Source organism: Marmota flaviventris, chromosome 6 (genome assembly GCF_047511675.1).
Source record: "Marmota flaviventris isolate mMarFla1 chromosome 6, mMarFla1.hap1, whole genome shotgun sequence".
NCBI classification, from domain to species: domain Eukaryota; kingdom Metazoa; phylum Chordata; class Mammalia; order Rodentia; family Sciuridae; genus Marmota; species Marmota flaviventris.
Window position 1 is genome coordinate 99803348 of NC_092503.1, and position 19422 is coordinate 99822769.

Consider the following 19422-nt stretch of genomic DNA (forward strand, 5'->3'; position numbering starts at 1 on the left):
TAAAGTAACTGGGAACAAAATAAATATTAAAAAATCAAGAGGGCTGAAGAATAGCTGGAGACTATAATACAGCATTGAATGTTCTTATTTTTTTTCCTTGACTAGAGTTGAAATTATTTTTAATAAGTTATTTATATTAAAGACTAAGATAAAGTGAACACTCAAGCCAAAATTTAGGAAATATATGGATGCAATGAAAAAAAATCAATTATAAAAAGTCTTCTGAAGCCACAGAAGATGAATCAAAATATAATACTAAATTTCTGGAGGAAATATTAGTATCACCTAAGTATTCTAAATATTTTAATAAAGATATTCCACCATATAACATATTAAATAAAAATAAATTATTGAGTTAAGACTTTACTGATTTAAAAGTAGGATATTAATATTATAGAAAAAAATTATCTAGAAAAAAATATGCTTTCGAATGCATAGTTAATAAATATATATGAAGTTTGCATCAGAAGAGTAATAAAAGAAAAAATATTATCAAGGCAACCCTGCAGTAACCAATTACCATTTGGATGGATGGAAAGATAGGTGATAGATAAATAATGTATGATACATCCATCAATTATGCTCTGTCTTCTTTTACGAACCCATAATATTCACTGTGTAACACATTCAACTCATTAATGTCTCCATATCTTTTCCTATGATTGATTTCAAGAGAGACATGATCAAATTAAAATCTGATAGACATGGGAAAAGCTAATGCAGTTTTTAAAACTTATGCTCCCCTACCTCCAACCCATTGGTGATTATAATATACTCACTGTCTTTCTGTGGGAGAAAGGAGGAATACTTCTTTATAGATCTCTACTATTGTCCTAAATTTGAAGCAAGATATAGATAAGGAAGGAAGTGGAAGTCATTTTTCAAATATATAGCTTTCTATCACTGTGACAAAGTACCTTAGTACCTTCTTTCCCAATATAAGAAAGAAAGGTTTTCTTTGGCTCACTGCTTCAGGGGTTTCAGCCCATGACCATTCAGCCCTCTTACTTTGGTACTATGGCAGCACTGTACATCAGGACAGGAGCATGTGGTAAGGAAGTTGCTCACCTCATGGAAGCCAGAATATGAAACAGAGAGAAGAAGAGGAGAGGCTGAATCCTAATATTTCCTTCAAGGACACACTCTCCAGTGACCTAATTGCAAATAAGGCCTCACCTCCAAAGGTCCAAACTCCCATCCCAATGACTTTGGCACATAGGTCTTTGGGATCATTAAAGATCCTTATTATAAGCATCTAGCTTGAACCAAATTTTAAGTTTAGAAGAAAGAATGATCATAAACGGGAATGACAACATGAACTAAAAGCTACTATAATCTAAAAGCTGCCATATAATTGATACATAGAAGATTTAAGTAATAAAACAAGGGAAATAAATCCCTCAAAAGAAAACAATCAGACATGAGTGGACAATTTAAGGGAACAAAATTCAAAAGAATAATCTTTATTTGAAAAAATTTTCAGGAATCATCAAAGAAATAAAATTGTTAAATTGAATTACTGGATTTACATTTCCAGAGCATGTTGACAAAGATCAATTTATCCTTGCTTCTCCCTTCTAACTAAGCAACCTGAAATGTATTTAACATATAACAGTAAAAGGACTCCTAAAGTGAAACAGAAGAATGTGGACTGGCTAGAAACCCCAGAACCTGAAAATTGACAATGTGGGGATTTCCAGGGGAGGAGATTCCTTCTTTTAATATGTATATATACGAAGGCTCTGTGATACAAAGTTCCATGTGTTTAATGAATGCATAACTTCAGTGAAACACAATAAAATATCATATGTAATCGATTGACCCTAAAAATCCCTCTGCATCACCTATTAAGCCTTTTCCCCATCCCTTCTTCCAGCTTTTGGCAATCATTCTTTTTTTTTTTTCTGACTGTATACCTTTGCATTTACTAAAATGCTGTGCAAATAGAATCCTATACCTCGTAGCCTTTTTAGATAGGCTTCTTTCACTTAGTAAGACACATTTAAGGCTCATCCATTTATTTTCATGACTTTAAGTTCTTTTTTTATTGTTGGGGAATACTCCATTTTATGAACATATAACAGGCTTTATTTATTTATTTTCCAGTGCTTTTAAGGCATTATTGCCAAAGAAGTATATGTATTCAAGGTGTAGAAAGTGGTGATTATATATATATTCTGCAAAATTATAACCACAATCAAATTAACTAATATATATATATATATATATATATATATATATATATATATATATATATATCTCACTACATAATTGCCATTGTGTGTGTGTGTGTGTGTGTGTGTGTGTGTATGGTAAGGTTACTTAAAATCTAATCTTTTGGAAATTTTTTAGTGTATAATATAGTACTATTGACCATAGCCACTATGCTGTACATTAGATTTCCAGAACTTTCTCATCTGATAACACTGAAAATTTGTGTTCTTTGACCAACATCATCCTATTCCCCCACCCCCTAGCTCCTGGAAACCATCATTTTCTTATCTTCTCTTAGGAGATCTACTTTTTCAGATTATTCATAAAGATGAGACCATATAATTTTTGTCTTTCTGGGTTTGATTTATTACACTAAGCAAAATGTCCCCTACTTTCATCCTTGCTACCCCAAATGACAGAATATCCCGATTCAAAGTGAAACATGTTCTGGTTTGTGTGTGTGTGTGTGTGTGTACACCACCACATTTTTATCCATTTGTTCAGCAACAGATACTTAGTTTGTTTCTATATTTTGACTGTTGTTACAATGAATATGTGGATGCAATTATCTCCTCAGGATACTGAATTCCTCTCCATTGGATATATATGCAGAAATGGAATGGCTGGATCCTCTATAGCTCTATTTTTGATATTATTAATGAGCTCTGTACTGTTTTTCACAATGACTGCACAATTTACCTTCCCACAATACTACACAAGGGATCCTTTTTCTTCTTCACACCCTCACCCAAACTTATACTCTGTTCTTTTGCTTTTTATTTCATTTTTTAAAAATAATAGCCAAATTACAGGTGTAAGATAATGTCTCATTGAAATTTTGATTTGCATTTACCTGATGGTTGGTAGTGTGGACATGTTTTCATGTGTCTGTTGGTCATTGTATGCCTTCTTTTTAAAAAAGTGGCTATTCAGATCTTTTCCCCATTTTTTTTAAGAAATCTGGTTGGTTTGGAAAGGGATAGATAACTCTTTTATCATAATTAATTATAAGAAGCTATGTAAATATTGGCAGAGATTAATGCTAGGGTGCGAGATGCTTTAATATTTTTAATTAAATTATGCAAGACCCTCCTGAGAGAAAGGTAAACTGCCATGTAGAGTCAAGATGAACTTGTTTTCCTTCATCCTGTCTGCTCTGTAGACACTATAACCATGCTTGTGCCAGAAGCTGCAAGACTTCTAGTTCTAAGGAATGCAATAGTGGAAAGCCTCCAGCCAGAGAATTAAGACAGAGGTGATATCAGAGTAGTGAAGGAGGCAAGGACCGAGAATGGGAGGAATAAATAAGGTATTAGCATCGAGAAAAAGATTTTCACTGGATGGTGGGGTGATCTCTTCCAATTTAAGAAATCTTCAGGAAATATCTGAATAGCCTTGCTTTTTTATGGATTAACTGCACTTGATGTACTACACCAGAATTTTACCCATGATACAATTTGTCTTTGGATGGAGGGGATGTGGGGAGGCAGCTTTGCATAGTTATCAGGACTTGTATTAGTGTTCTAGGGCTGTCATAACAATATGCCACAAATTTGAATGATTAAAACAATGTTTATCCTCTCTCAATTCCAGAGGTTGGAAATTAAAAAAAAAAAAAGGTATTAGCAAAGCAATTCTCCTAATGAAGACTCTAAGGAAGAATTGTTCCATTCCTCTTCCAAGCTTCTAGTGGCTCCCCACAATCTTTCTTGTTCCTTGGTCTATAACTGCATGATCCCAGTCTCTAAACTCTGTGGTCCCATGGCTTTCTTCCCTGTGTCTCACTTCTTTTTTTTTTTTTTTTTTTTTTTTGTAAAGGTACCATCAGTCTCTGAACTTAGGTTCTACTCTAATCTAACATGACATCTTCCTAACCTGATTATGTCTAAGAAGCTCCTATTTCCAAATGTCATATTCACACATATTAGGGATTAGAAATTGAATATATCTTTTTCAGAGACATAGTTTAACCTAATACAGGCACAAATAATGATTAGGGTTTGTGCCTTCATCTAACATTGGATCACTACAAGCACAGAGATAAAATCAGGTAGTCCTAGCTGACCCACTGTGCTTAGTTTCCATGGCAACATTGTTCCTAGTTCCCTGATGAAAGACTGATGAGGGAACAGATACTCCGACGTCCTCTAATATGCTGACTTGTTGCCCACCTGAACATATGATCAGAAAATCCATAGTCACCCTTCAGAGAATTCCTCAGATCACTGGTTCTCGCATTTGAACATACATTAGCATCACCAGGAGGGCTTATTAAAATACAGATTGCTGGGCCCCACCCCATAGTTCTGAGCCAGTAGGCCTATGGTGAAGACCTAGAATTTGCATCCTTAACAATTCCTTGGTGATAGTGCTGCTGATTAGCACATTTTGGGAGCCAATGCTTTAGATCAGTGTTCTCAGATTTTGAAGTGTACTTTTACCAACTGTAAATCACATAAAAATAAGTAATAATTTTTAAGACCACAACTATCAGTGATTACTACTGATTAATTGACACCCACATTGAATCATGTGGTTGAAAAATATAGAATCAGCATTATATGAGAAAAATTGGCATCATAAAAGATAGAAACATGCTGAGAGAATGAAAAAAATTATTACCTCCAAGAAAATAGAGGCAATATAGAGGAAATGGGGTAATTTATACCTCTTTCTATTAGTTATCCACAGGGAGATAGAAGAAATTATATCCATGAATTAACAATAATATTCTAGGAAGAAAAATATCAGAGAAAAAATATTAAAAATTAATATGCTTGGCAAAATTAAAACCTCAATAGAGGGGCAAAATAAAAATAGAAACTGTGTTAAAGCTAATTAATTGTTTCAAAGACCAAATTTATTAATTCTTTCTGAATGTAATGCAAAAGATAAAGAGTGGGTGAAAATGTGGCATAGAGGTGCATACCAAGGAAAATTCTATTTTTAAAATTGGAAATGCAAAGGAGAAACTGTAAAAGAGGTAGAAGCAATCATTGAGGAAATAATGAAGTACTTTCCTTGAGGTGAATAAAGTCAAGTTTTTAGACTGTAAGAGGGTAAAACTCAGGAAGAAATATGCAGAGAAAATATGATCTTCAGAAAAAGCTAATAACTTTTCTTAAATTTGGGGAAAAAACAAGAATTATGTAAGTTTCCATAGAGAATAAACAAGTTACTAACAAACAAGAGAATAAAATTAGGTTATTACTTTCAAGCCGAATATTAGTCTATAATATTAAAGTTCCTACTTTAATTGAGAAACAGGGATTTTGATGCAATAATTTTATATTCAAGCAAACAAAAATCACTGAAGCATGAGAACCAGTTAATGGAATTATAAAATGAGGAAAATCAGAATATATAGCATTCAAATGCTCTTTTAAAGAAAAATATTATTTGAAAGAATTTCAGGACAGTTTTTTAAAAAGAAATCAGAATATTCTTCAAATCAAAAATGTCATATAAAAAAGTACAATAAGGTAAGAAGTCAATAATTCTGTGTATACATAATTGCTAAGGTAAAATATATATTGATAAATGTAGTAATTTTAAAGAGAATTATAAAATGGGAAAAACATGATAAAAATAGCAGTTATCTGAAATAAAATTCCAATTATTTCAAGAAACAATAGGACAAGATAAATAAAGATAGAGTAAGAAACCATGTGAAAATTGCCACTAATTTTATAGGGATGAAAATATATATATTATTATTATATATCTTATAGAAATATACATTTTTTTCTATCCATATATTGATAGAAAATAGGTTAAACTGTTTGTTAATAATTAAAGAAAATAGTTGTAAAATTAAAATGTTATGGATAATTGAACCCACCAAGTGAAGAAGCAGCAACAATGTGTTAGTGAACTATTGCAGCTAAACAAAGTACCTCAAAACTCAGCTGCTTAAAACAAACATGTCATCCCACAGTTTACATGGGTCCAAAATCCAAGAGGGGTTTAGTTGGGTAGTTCTGTCTCAGTAATGCTGAGGTTGTAGTCAGGTTGTCAGTCAGGGCTGCCTGCCATTATGTTGTGCTGTGGGATCCATTTCCAGTCTGTTCTCTGGCTGTTGGTCAGATACTTCAGTTTTTTTACCATGTCTCCCTCTGTGTTGACTGCCTGGACAACATCTGGGTTCTCCCAGTGACTGATAAGAGAGAGACAGAGAAAGAAGCAAGTGTGGTGGGAGATGGGTGGAGATTAAGAGAGAGGAGTGCTGAGGGGAGCCTCTTACTAGAGGGAATATATAATCTTGAGGAGCATAACAATTTTTATGGCAACCATGGACTGCATTTTGACAGTGGACTTCTAAGATTATAATAAAGCTGAAAATTTTATATCCCCTAATGACATCATAGCAAACATTATGTCATAGCACAATACTCGTGTTTGTGGTGATGCTGTTGTAAACAAGCCTACTGTCCTACCAGTCACATGAAAGCATAGCATATATAATGATGTGCAGTGATGTTTATACATGATAATAAACAACTGTGTTACTGATTTATGTATGTGCTCTACATTACTTTTGTGATTAGTTATATTCTTTTAAATTATAAAATAAAATTACTGTAAAGCAGTATTGCCATATTACACCAGCAACAGTTTCATATATCTGGTGTTTACTACATCCCTTGATGGCATCAAGAGGTCATGTAGAGTGATGAACTTTTACCATCTGGGTTTGTGTAGGCACATTCCATAATGTTCACACAGCAGCAAAATCACCTTATGATGCATTTCTCAGAATGTTCACCCTTGTTAAGCCATGCATGACATGACTGTACTATCACTTCTGCTTTTTGGTCTCACAAACTGATCCTAGTTCATTGTGGAAAGGACGAAACAAAGTTGTAAATACAAGAAGGAGGAATCATTGGAGTCATAGTAAATGTGAACAACACAAAAACAGCCAAAGCTTTTGGTAAAATGAAAAACTGCTAACTACTGAAAATATGAATAAGTGAATTTTTCATTAACAGAAAAAAAGACTCTCACATTAATTTTGAATATATAGCTATAGGCAGCTTATAAATTGAAAATGAAATGATACAGAAAAGTTACACATGAGAGGACAGATATATATGCCAGGCAAATGTCTGGCAAACAAAGTATGAAACTGTAAACCTTAAACATTTAGGCATAATTGAATGTAAAGAAGCATTAAAGCAGATAAAGAGAAACATTTGATATTGATAAAGGTTGAGTCCTCAACATATAGCAATGGTAATATTCATCTTGGTACACAGAAAAATATGCAGATAATTAGATGAAGTTGTAATGAGTAAGATATTAACATATTATTCCAATACATTGGTAGAAACTAATATAAGCTGATAGTAATATCTGCCAACATAGAAACCTTCAAATACTCATCCAAATTGAAAATGAATTAAAATAATTGGTGATATACAAAAAATGCAACTACATATTATGGCTAAAACAGTATTCTTTAGAAAAAATTATAGTCTTAAAAATTTTACTAGAAGGGGAATGGAGAGAGTGAATTACTTATATTATTTTAACATAATCTTGAGTTTTTTAAAAAGTGGAAAAAAAAACTAAAAGAAAGCAAAAAAGTGGATCACAACTATAAGATAGATCTACTTTTATAGATCTATGAGAATAGGGACTTACTCTTTATATTTGTAGTTGCCTACAATAGCTACTACATTTGGCAGTAACAACACACTCAAAACAGATGGAATAAATATTGAAATATATATTGAAATTAATCATCAGTATTTAAAAAGTTACAGTAATATTTTATAAAAACCAATAAAATAAATTATTCTCTGGGCAAGAAAAAAGAGAATCAATATCATCTTTACAAATAAGAAATGAAAACATAGATGTAGACACAGTTACACAGTAGATTTTTCAATTTTGAAAAACATGTAAAGCATTAGATACATGCACAAGAAAAAGATCTAGTTTATTTCACATGTCATTTGTCTGATATCTTTGTCAGAATTATTAGGAGCTCATAAATCTCATTTTAAAGGTTTTTATTCTTTGGATAAGTCATAACAAAAAGTTCAAATTAAAACCACACTGCAATTCTGCCACACGCCAACCAGATGGCTAAAATTGATAAAATCAAGAGTTGGTAAAGAGGCAAAGTAATTGGAATGTTCATATGGATGGGAGTATAAGTTGTTTACAACCACTTTAGAAAACTGGCAGCATCAAACAAAGCTAAATATATGTAACTAAAAAATATCTCTGAATTCTGGAGATGCACCAAAGAAAAATAAATGCATATGTGCAATAAAAGACATACAAAAAGATTCAAAATTTTTTCATGATATCCCCAAACTGGAAACAACCATCTAGAAAAAAATATATGAAAAGGTGGCATATTTATACACTTGAAAACTACAAAGAAATTCCTCTCTCTCTCTCTCTCTCTCTCTCTCTCTCTCTCTCACACACACACACACACACACACACACACACACACATACACAGAATGAACTACTGTTGCAGGTAATGACATGGATAAATTCCACAGTCCTAGTTTTGAACAAAAGAAAATAGAAATGTGAGCATTATATGATTTTCCAACAAAACTAGTCTATGGTGATAGGGGTTGAAGTCTTGGGGATTATTGATTGAGAATGTAAAAGGGAGTATTCCAGATATAGTATTCTATATCAATATGGGTGCAAAACCCATTGATCTGCACACTTAAAATTTTTGCACATTAGTATAGATATGATGTACTTCAATGAAAATTATATATAATCCACAGTCAATAGAGTATGTGTTAATCTAAACTTTCCTGTAAGATACTCAGTTTGTGTTACCATTAGTAAATTCTATTTATATTTCACAAACTGTACTGATTGCTCATCTTTCTACACAGTTGAATGTAAAAATTATATTTCTTACTTGCCTGCCATTACCCAGTCTGTTTTCTCTGGGAACTTCTTTTTCAGTTTTAAATAGCCTAAATAAATTGGCCCAAACCAATGCATCATTTTGAACTCAAAATCCATTTGAATTATCAAACATTTCTATGTCAACCAAAGAATCTGATTTAAACACAGCAGAAATAGCAATAAAATTCATAGTCAAGTAATGTGATAGTAAGTTTCCTTCACTTTTTCTAGCAGTGTCGAATTAAAGTAATCTCTAATCCCTCGCCAAGACACTGCCACACCTTCAGGAGTATGGAAAGCCAGGGATGTTGGCACAGCCTTTGTCATAAATGACAGTCATGTGCCATTTGCCTGTACATTACTGAAGAAAAATATAAACTATAAATAGACAAATGGGCATTTAAGAAAGTTGTCAAAATATAATTTCGCTGGATAGGTTAATTAAAATCCAAATCTTAGGGCAAGACCATTGTTTTAATCTCTTTACTTTGCTTCATAACAAAATACTATATATGGAGTGGCTTAAGCAATGGAAATTTATTTTTTTCTCAGTTCTGGAGACTGGGAGTCCAAGATCATCAGAGAACCAACATGGTGGTGTTCTCTGCCTTCTTGCTGTGTGCTACATGGTATTTCCTGGATGTAGAGAAAGAGAGGTGAAAGATTCTCTGCCTCTTCTAAAGCCAGAAGTCCTGTCAGATTAGCACCCACCCTTATGACTTCATTTAATCTTACTCACTGCCCCCCAAACCCTGTCTCCAAATACATTCACATTAGGCATATGGTTTCATCATATTAATGAATTTTTAGATGACATACTTCATTCCATAGTAACAGTAGAATAGTTAAAATGGAATCTTTGGACTCAAAAACCAAATTCAAATTTCCAATCTACCATTACCTAGCTATGTGACCTTGATCTTCCTATGACACACTTTTCTCAGCTGTAAAATGGGTAATTTCATAGCTCACAGAATTATCGCTATAATTAGATGAGTACATACATGACATTTAGAACACTTGGTAATTTTTACATGAAAAAGATCTATAATTATTAGGGTAATTCTCTACTATATAGGATAATATTTTTAATAGATTCAAGTAGTCAAATATGTTTTATTGTATTGCTGAATAGAATTTGTTTGTAAAATATTACCATGCAGAAATACAGTGAGTTTACTATAGCAATGATTCTTATTTTCATGTCAGATCAGTAGCACCTGGAAATCTGTTATGATTGCAAATTCCTGAGCTTCACTCCAAACTATTGAAGAAGTTCTATGGAATAAGACTCAGCAGTGTTTTAAGAAGCCCTCTAGGAAATTTCAGTGCATGTCAATGTTTGAGAACCATTGCTAACACATAAAGCAGCCTTGGGAAGGAGGCATCCTAGGTGCAGAGAAACTCTAGTGAACCCTTGGCATGAAAGGATGAGCATCCTGTGACTTAGAAAATTAATTTATTAACTCACATTTTTTTACAGAAAATACATATAAATGGTAAATTGTGAAACAACTGGCACACAAATTTATTACAATAATTTATTTGTCTAGGCAAATAAATTGGATTTGCTTAGCATAAAGGCTTTTGTTTGTGTTCCTAGCAATTTAAATGTTAAGTCTACTTCCCAGAAATGATAGTGTGAAGTCTAGTTTTCCACAAATCTTTAGAGTTTTTTTTTTTCTAAAAGAGAAAATGTCTCATGAATAACTGCATCTCTACAGGATAGACTAAGCTTTCATTTAAGGGAAGCCTTATTTGATAACACAGTTTTGCAAAATACTTGCTTGAGACCTAGAAACTAGTTTTGCATAATCTTACTTTATCTCTGCCTTTGGCTTTGTCAGTGTACTTAATTTTGTTTTAAAGTAGTATTATGTTATTCTTCTATGGAAAGTTGGTATTGATTGACTGGGAGCATAAATGAGAAAGATCTGAAAAGAGTCCAACTTAGCATTCATAGCAACATCTCCAAGGCATCATCAATGATTTAAAAACAAAACAAAACAAACAACAACAAAAAAAGTTAAGGCCATCATCTATTTCTCAGCTGACTGAAATGGATCAAAGATTTCATAGGCATGTGGCTTGCCACAATTGAGTGTGAAAGGAAAAGAGAAGTGATTCGTTGTTCATTTTAGGCTCATTATTGAGTTTTTCATCGGAAAGCCCTCTTATGATCAGCATATCAAAAGTCCTCATTGGATTTCTCACATGATAAAATGGAGAAAATTCTTCACCATTGATTCAGCCTCAGGATTTATTTGTTTATTGCTCACATATAACTTGGGGCCACAGTAGCAAAAGAGCATTCTTTTTTAATTTACACATGCAGATAAATGAATGATTGGACATTTATCCTCAAGGGAACAGGAAAAAATGAGGGGGAAAAATAGTAAAGGTGAATAAAAACCTTAATATGAACCATCCTTAATTAACAGTCTAAAATTCAGGTGAATGATTTTTGTGTGTATGTGCATGTGAGAGAATCTTCTTACCATAAGCTGATAGAGCCAACACTTTATGCAGTTTTCACTCACATGATGAGGCTATCCTAAGAAAAGCTGAATATAGTGCTGTACAGAAAGTAGGTATTCAATAAAAACTGATTATGAACTTAATAAGGAGGAAACCAATATGAGCATTCTCTATCATCAGATTATTTCCCTTCAATTGTGTCTGCAAGATGAAATTGTATTCCTATAGTATGCAAAAGTATTGCACTTAAGTTGTGTTATTGTGGTTGAGTTACTGTCTTATTATCACATTGGTGGCTTCTTTATAATGACCACTTCATCTCTATGGGTAATGAGGTATTCCACAAGTGTTTAATTAGACTTTCGTTGCATTTAGAACTGAGGTTAGTGGTATATCAAAAATGCATTAAGTTAGTAGTTAATGAAAATCGATTATGGTTTTAAACACATGTGTATCATATTAAAGTCTTGGCACTAGAATTTTAGAGTTATTTTGGCATGTTAGTGGCTTATTATCCTAAACATTCTAGTTATAAAGTCCAGTCCTTAAATACCAGATCTATTTTTTAAATAAAATTCACTAACCATTACTGTCACATATAAATAGTAATGGCTTGCTTTAATTAACAGCTTTAACACAAAACATTATTTAGATATTAACTCTCACAAAAAAGTAATTTACAGTTGAAGGAAAATTGCTCACAGCCTATCACTTTACAATAGACCATTTCATTTTAATTAAGACTCACAGTAATATATCAAAGGACATAAAAATAGGTCTTTCAATTTTTAAATATGAAGGAATCTTAAATGTCAAGAACAATCCCCTATGACACTCAAGTTTCTTTTGAAATTTTTCTTAGTTAAAAATATGTCTTGGTCTATACCCAAAGAATATAAAAACAGCATACTACAGGGACACAGCCACATCAATGTTTCTAGTAGCACAATTCACAATAGCCAAACTGTGGAACCAATCTAAATGTCCTTCAAGAGATGAATGGAAAAAAAAAATGTGGCATATATATACAATGGAATATTTCTCAGCAATAAAAGAGACTAAAAACATGGCATTTGCAGGTAAATGGATGGAGTTAGAGAAGATAATGCTAAGTGAAGTAAGCCATTCCCAAAAAACCAAATGCTGAATGTTTCCTTTGATATAAGGAGGCCGATTTATAGTGGGATAGGGAACGGGAGCATGGGAGGAATAGAGGAACTCTAGATAGGGCAGTGGAAGGGGAAGGGAGGGGGTATGGGGTACTTAATGATGGTGGAATGTGATGATCATTATTATCCCAAGTACAGGTGCTGAAAGCCATAGCTAAGTAGGTATGACACATGGCAATTTCCTTGTCAGCCTACCCCATGTTGCTTAGAGGAAGGACTCTCCATTGTGGACCCAGGTCATTTGCAGTGACTTTGCATGAAAGGTGACCTTGCTCAAGGACCAGGGAGGATCCGGGTTTAGGGTGGATCAGGGTTTAGGGCGGATCTGGGTTTAGGTTGATCCAGGTTTAGGGCGGTTCCAGGTTTAAGGTGATTCCTGCTGGGAATAGGGCATATCCTGCTGCCTTAGGCGCCTTGAGTTCCCGTTGAGTTCTCGCGGGATTCAGAGAGTATTTTGGGATTCAGAGCCCGGTGGAGAGTGTGGATTTTGCCCAGAACATGCTTGTAGAGTGCCGGTGTGAGTTCTGGAATAAAGAATTGCTGTTTGAATCTACAAGGCTGTGAGTGGCTCGTGATTTTGTGCCCAGCCAGACTGCGGCATACAGGTATGAAGACATGAATTGGTGTGAATATACTATGTATACAACCAGAGATATGAAAAATTGTGCTCTATATGTGTAATAAGAATTCTAATGCATTCTGCTGTCATATATAAAGAAAAAAGAAAAAATTGGTCAGTGTAATCTATCATATCAATAGGCTTAAAAGTAAAAGTTGTGATGATCTAAATGGATGAAGAAAAAAAATTTTTTTTAAATATCTATGGTAGTTAACTCATTCTTTTTTTTTGGCAGTGAAAGCTTATATTTATTTTGTAACCACATTAGTCAAATTTTTAAATCATAAGTTTGAATGTAAAAATACATTTTTAAGACACACAGAAGGCAACATATCTTTAAGATGCAATGATATAGTAGAGACTGAAAATGATTGTATATTTAATGTATTACATTTCTGCATTTTTCTGGACTTCTGGGTTGAATAACGTGTCTGATACAATGACGTCATGGTACAATACCTTTTTCCCTTTAGATGGAATGGACACTTTTGTAAATCCACTTCGAAATTCTATGAGGAATGTTTCAAATGCAGTTAAATCCCTTCCTGATAGTTTGGCAGAAGGAATGACTAAAATGTCAGACAACATGGGCAAAATGTCGTTAACTCATTCTTAAAGAATCCACTTTGACTGTTAACCTTATGGATTCCATCATAAATATTTCTATTTTAAAACAATTTAAATTCAATTTATCATATAAAATATAACTTTAACTAAAATGTGGACTAATTTTATTTTTAAAATGTCAAAACGAGATACTATACGTAGAAAGTCAAAGGGTTTTGAGCAAAACAAGGCCTAAAACTGGGGTTCAATTAGCAATAGGTAATTTGGAGAAGATTCTATTTTGAGTAACAATAATCTAAAGAAAAACCTTGACTATACTGCTCAAGATTTTAGAAGACAAGTCCCTTATGACTCAAAATAATTTTCACAAAAGTTTCACAAATTGATACACAATTGTGAAAACTGAGTTATACAAAATTCTATGTCAAATATAACTGCTATTTTGAGCCCATGAGTCCTCCATTTTTGGAGATGTAATATCAAAGTTATTGTCCATGTTAGTCTGTGTTTAGGCTGTTTTGGATTGAATCTAGACTTTCACCTGAATTAGCAAGTTGTTTCTGTAGCATGTTAGTCTGTGTTTAGGCTGTTTTGGATTGAATGTAGACTTTCACCTGAATTAGCAAGTTGTTTCTGTAGCCTATCTGTAAAGTGGGGATATATTGGTTATCTATTTACCACAAAACTATTGGCTTAAAACATCCCTAACTTATGATCTCACAGTTTCCCTGGGGCAGGAGTCTGGCCATGGTTGACGTAGGTCTGCATTAGCCTAAAATCAAGGTGTAGACCAGGATCCAACATCTTTTGGAACTCAGAGTCTTCTTCCAAATTGATTCAAGTTGTTGGCATAATTTGGGTGTTGAAGATTTTAGGACTGAAACTTTAGCTCCTAGAGCTAAGGTTTAGCTCCCCATAGCAGTACACAAGGGCTTCTTGCTTCAAGGCTAGAAGAAGAGTGTCTTTCCTACATGAAGTCTATTCATGAGGACAGTGTAGTGTGGTCCCTATTCAAGGGGCCCACCTGATAAGATCAGGACCATCTGGAATATTCTCCCTATTGATTAACTCAAAGTAAACTGATTAATAACTCTACATGAATCCTGAAAATCACTTTCACCTTTGCCATAGTGGTTAGAAGCAAGTCACAGTTTCTACCTTTATTCAGCCAGATGTTATTACACCCAGGTATGGATAACAGAGCACAAGAATCACAGTCCTATAACATTATAATAATAGTAGTACATACTTAAAAAAAACACCTATTTGTAGCTGGATATGGTGGTGCACACCGGTAATCCCAAGGCTCAGGAGGCTGAAACAGGAGGATTGCAAGTTCAAAGCTAGCCTCAGCAAAAGCGAGGCACTATGCAACTAAGTGAGACCCTGTCTCTAAATAAAATACAAAATAGGGCTGGGAATATGGCTCAGTGGTTGAGTTCATCCCAGGTACCCCCAGCCAAAAAAAAAAAAAAAAAAAGAAGGAAAGAAAAAACTTGATTGGATAAAGTAATTATAATAGTGCATGATGCATAATAAATAAATAAATAAATACTTATTACCTTTTTTGATTTGATGTTTCCATTTTTGCAGATTTGATTGACAAAATGGTGATGTTATTGGGGGCAAATATATGTCTACATAGAATTAGTATGTCATAAGAGACCTACCAATGTTCACTATACCCCCTGCATATTGATGGTGTGTTCTCTTAGCTTGCCTATAGAAAGAAAGGATCCAAGTATCAAATTTCCATAGCACTACTGCAATGTCTTATAATGTTCCATGGTCTGACACATTTCAGACATTATGAATATTTATTCTTAATGGATATTCAGTTGTTAAATGATATTTGAGAAGACGTAGGTAGGTTATAACATGTGTTTTGCTATATCCTCTACATCAATATTTTCACTGTATGTAGGTGCCAGATATTCTTTCTAAGCAACAAACTGTGATCACATGCATAACAAATGTTTTATCAGCTCAAGAAAGAATACTGAAAATAACAAGAACATTTTTTTTTTTACTATCTTGCTTTTTTCTCTACCTATCACTTCCCCAGAAAAAAATCTTCCAGTCATCTATACAAATTCTTAATCTAACTGGAATAGTATCAGCAAGCTATGGTGGTGTTATTTTGCTTTGAAAAGGTATTTCCTCACTTGAGGCCTCAGACTGCAGTGAGGTGAAGACAAGAGAGTGGGAGGGTGACATTTTGGTGTTATATGAATTAAGTGTAAATGTATATTTAAAAAGTCCTTGACTATGCCTGAAAACAAAGCTATCATTTCCTTCTTTCCACTCTTCTCACCTTTCTATTCAATCCCTAGAGGACTCAAAGAAAGCCAAAGGGACACCAAAACACAGTTTCTACTATTTTCTAATAGCATCACCAAAAGAATATAATAGCTTTTTCTCATTAATTTAGAAGAAAATCCCAGTGGAAACAAGGTAATTTTCCCTTCCTCCCTCCCTCCCTTCCTTCCTTTCTTCTTTTCTTTCTTTTATTCTCCTTATCCCCACCTCCTGTTCCTCCTTCTTTTTCCTTCTCCTTCTTTGTTCTTCTTCTCCTTTCCCCTTTTCTTTCTTTCTTCTTCTTTTTTTTTTTTTTCGTACTACACATTGAACCCAGGGCTTTGTGCATGCTAAGCACATGCTCAACCATTGAGCTACACTCTCTCTCTCACAAGATAATGTTTGAAAGAAAAAGTAAAACCAAAGCTTAAAAACCATAAATGATTCCGCCTAAGAACCATTGTTTTTTTCACTCCTGATTGAGCATTCTTATATTTCACTGATCTTGTTTTATCGATAAAATCTTTATTTTTAAAAAAAACATAAAAACTTCAATAATTCCAAAAATGTAAATTGAGAAATTTTTTTTGCTTTAATAAGTCATTAATAAATGTTTTAACATCATTTACAAAATGGTTTAGAGTAACTTAAATGTCCTATCACTTAAATATGCAATGCCAGAACAGCTCACCGAATACTTCCTCTGGCACATAAGTAAATTCCTACTCCCCCTTTTATCTTTCTCACAAGTTTTATTTCCTATAATTAATGAGAAATACCTCAATGTGTTTTCATAGGCTGCCAAAGCAATAGATTAGTTTCATTTTCCAGTAAAAACTGCCATTAATAAGCTAACTCTTTAAATTGCAAATAGGTTGATGTGAAAAACCTGTTTTGTTGAATGCTTGTCATTTTTTTTCCTTTTTCATAACTTATGTCACATCTTAAATTTTATCTCTGCTTTTTATGTTATTCCAGTTTTAATCATTATATAGTATCCATTACATTTGATATTGATTTCTTGATCATATAATTTTAATATCATTTTCTTGATTTCTTCTGGATAAAGGAAAATTTGGAAATAAAATTATTTTATACAAACATGTACACCCTCTTATATATATTGCCACATCATTTTATGAATATGTTTGTGGGAGATGGTTTACATGTGTTTGTATAAATATATATGTAACTGTGCACATGGTATGTTTTTAGGTGTTTTGAGATTATCATCTCTCATAATTACAACTTCTCACCTATTCTTTTAGATCTAAAGTTAGTTTTTTCATCTATCCATGGATAGATGTAAAATGGATACAGGTGAGCCTTTTTTTTTTGTTTAAAATGTTGATCCATGGAAAATCAGGTCCATTGTGAGAACTGCATATTCATTTTTTGTTTGACAGATAACTGTTTTCAAATCCTGCTGAAGTTCCCTTAAAATACTTAGGAAGTTACACAGACAGACAGACACACACACACACACACAATTTGAAAGTGTACCCCTATGTAAAGTGGGGCTGATAATCTATTTAATCAGATCATGACAATTTTTCCTCTAAGTTTAAAAAAAGATAATAATGGAACTGGATTATAAAGCCTAATAAGTAGAATTTATAATATAATAATTCCTTTATTGCTTTAAAATATGTTGAAAAATCTTGTCTGCTTTCCTGGATCAGTTGAACTCTCCTTTGGATAAATAGGAGAAAGGACAACCATCTTTTTGTGCCATGGCTGCTGGTTCCAGTCAGCCTAAGTGTCCTCTTCTGCACTATACACCTCTGTCAATCTCTTTTTTCTATACCATTAGGAGAAAAAAATGCTTGAACAAAAAACAAAACAATTTGACTAAACTTGGTGGGAAGTAGATTGGAATTGGCACATTGCTTAATGGGAATCACAGTTCCTGTAGTGCACAGGAGGCTTGGCAGAAAGAAAAAAGTTTCTTAAATATTAACTTAAAAGTTATTCATTTATGTCTTTCTTTTGCCCTAGTGTTTCATGATTCCAGGAAATGAGGGTAAGTGAAGGTTCATCTTCATCCAACATGAATAACACAAATGAAAACATTTTGGGAATTGGAAATTGGCTGAGTCAGTATTTTCTGAAGTACTTCTATTCTATGTAACAACCATTATATTAGATACTGTACAAAAATAAGCAATACAGGGTCTTATGCTCAAGTGACTAAAAAAAACAATTTTTGAGTTTTTATATGTTCTGAATATTAATACTCTTTTGGAAGAGTAGTTGGCAAAGATTTTTCTCTTATTCTGTAGGCTCTCTTTTCATGCTGTTAATTATTCCCTTGGCTGTGCAGAAGCTTTTTAACTTGATTCCATCCCATTTATTGATTCTTGGTATTATTTCCAGAGCTATAGGAGTCCCATTGAGGAACTTGTTGTTTGTGCCTATTTGTTGGATCATTTCCCGTGTTTTCTTCTGGCAGTTGTAAACTTTCTAGTCTTATTCATAGGTTTTTGATCCAGTTTGTGTTGACTTTTGTGCAGGGTAAGAGATAGGGATTTAATTTCATTCTTCTATAGATGAACTTCTAATTTTCTTGCACCATTTGTTAAAGAGTCTGTCTTTTCTTCAGCATATAACTCAATGTCAAAAAAAATAACCCATTCAATAAATGGGCAAATGAACTCAAATAGCACTTCCAAAAAGAAATATAAATGATCAACAATATATAAAAAATAATATTCAATATATTTAGCCATCAGGGAAATGCAAATCAAAACCACACTGAGATTTCATTTCACTGCATTTAGGATGCCAGTCATTAAGAATACAAATAATAATAAATACTGGCAAGAATGTGAGGAAAAAAAGAACACTCATACACTACTGATAGAATTTTAAATTAGTACAACCACTATGGAAATCAGTATGGAGTTTCCTCAAAAGATGAGGAATAGGATTACTATATGATCCAGATATACTGCTGCTTGGTATCTGTCCAAATAATTTAAAGTCAGCATACCATAGTGATGCATGCATACCCATGTTTAAAGCAGTGTAATTCACAAGAGCCAAGTTATGAAGCTATACTGGGAGCCCTTCAACAGATGAATGGATAAAGAAAATGTGGTGTATATTCACAATGGGATTTTATTCAACTATAAAAAAGAATGAAATTATCTCATTTTCAGGAAATGGAAAGAACTAGAGAGCA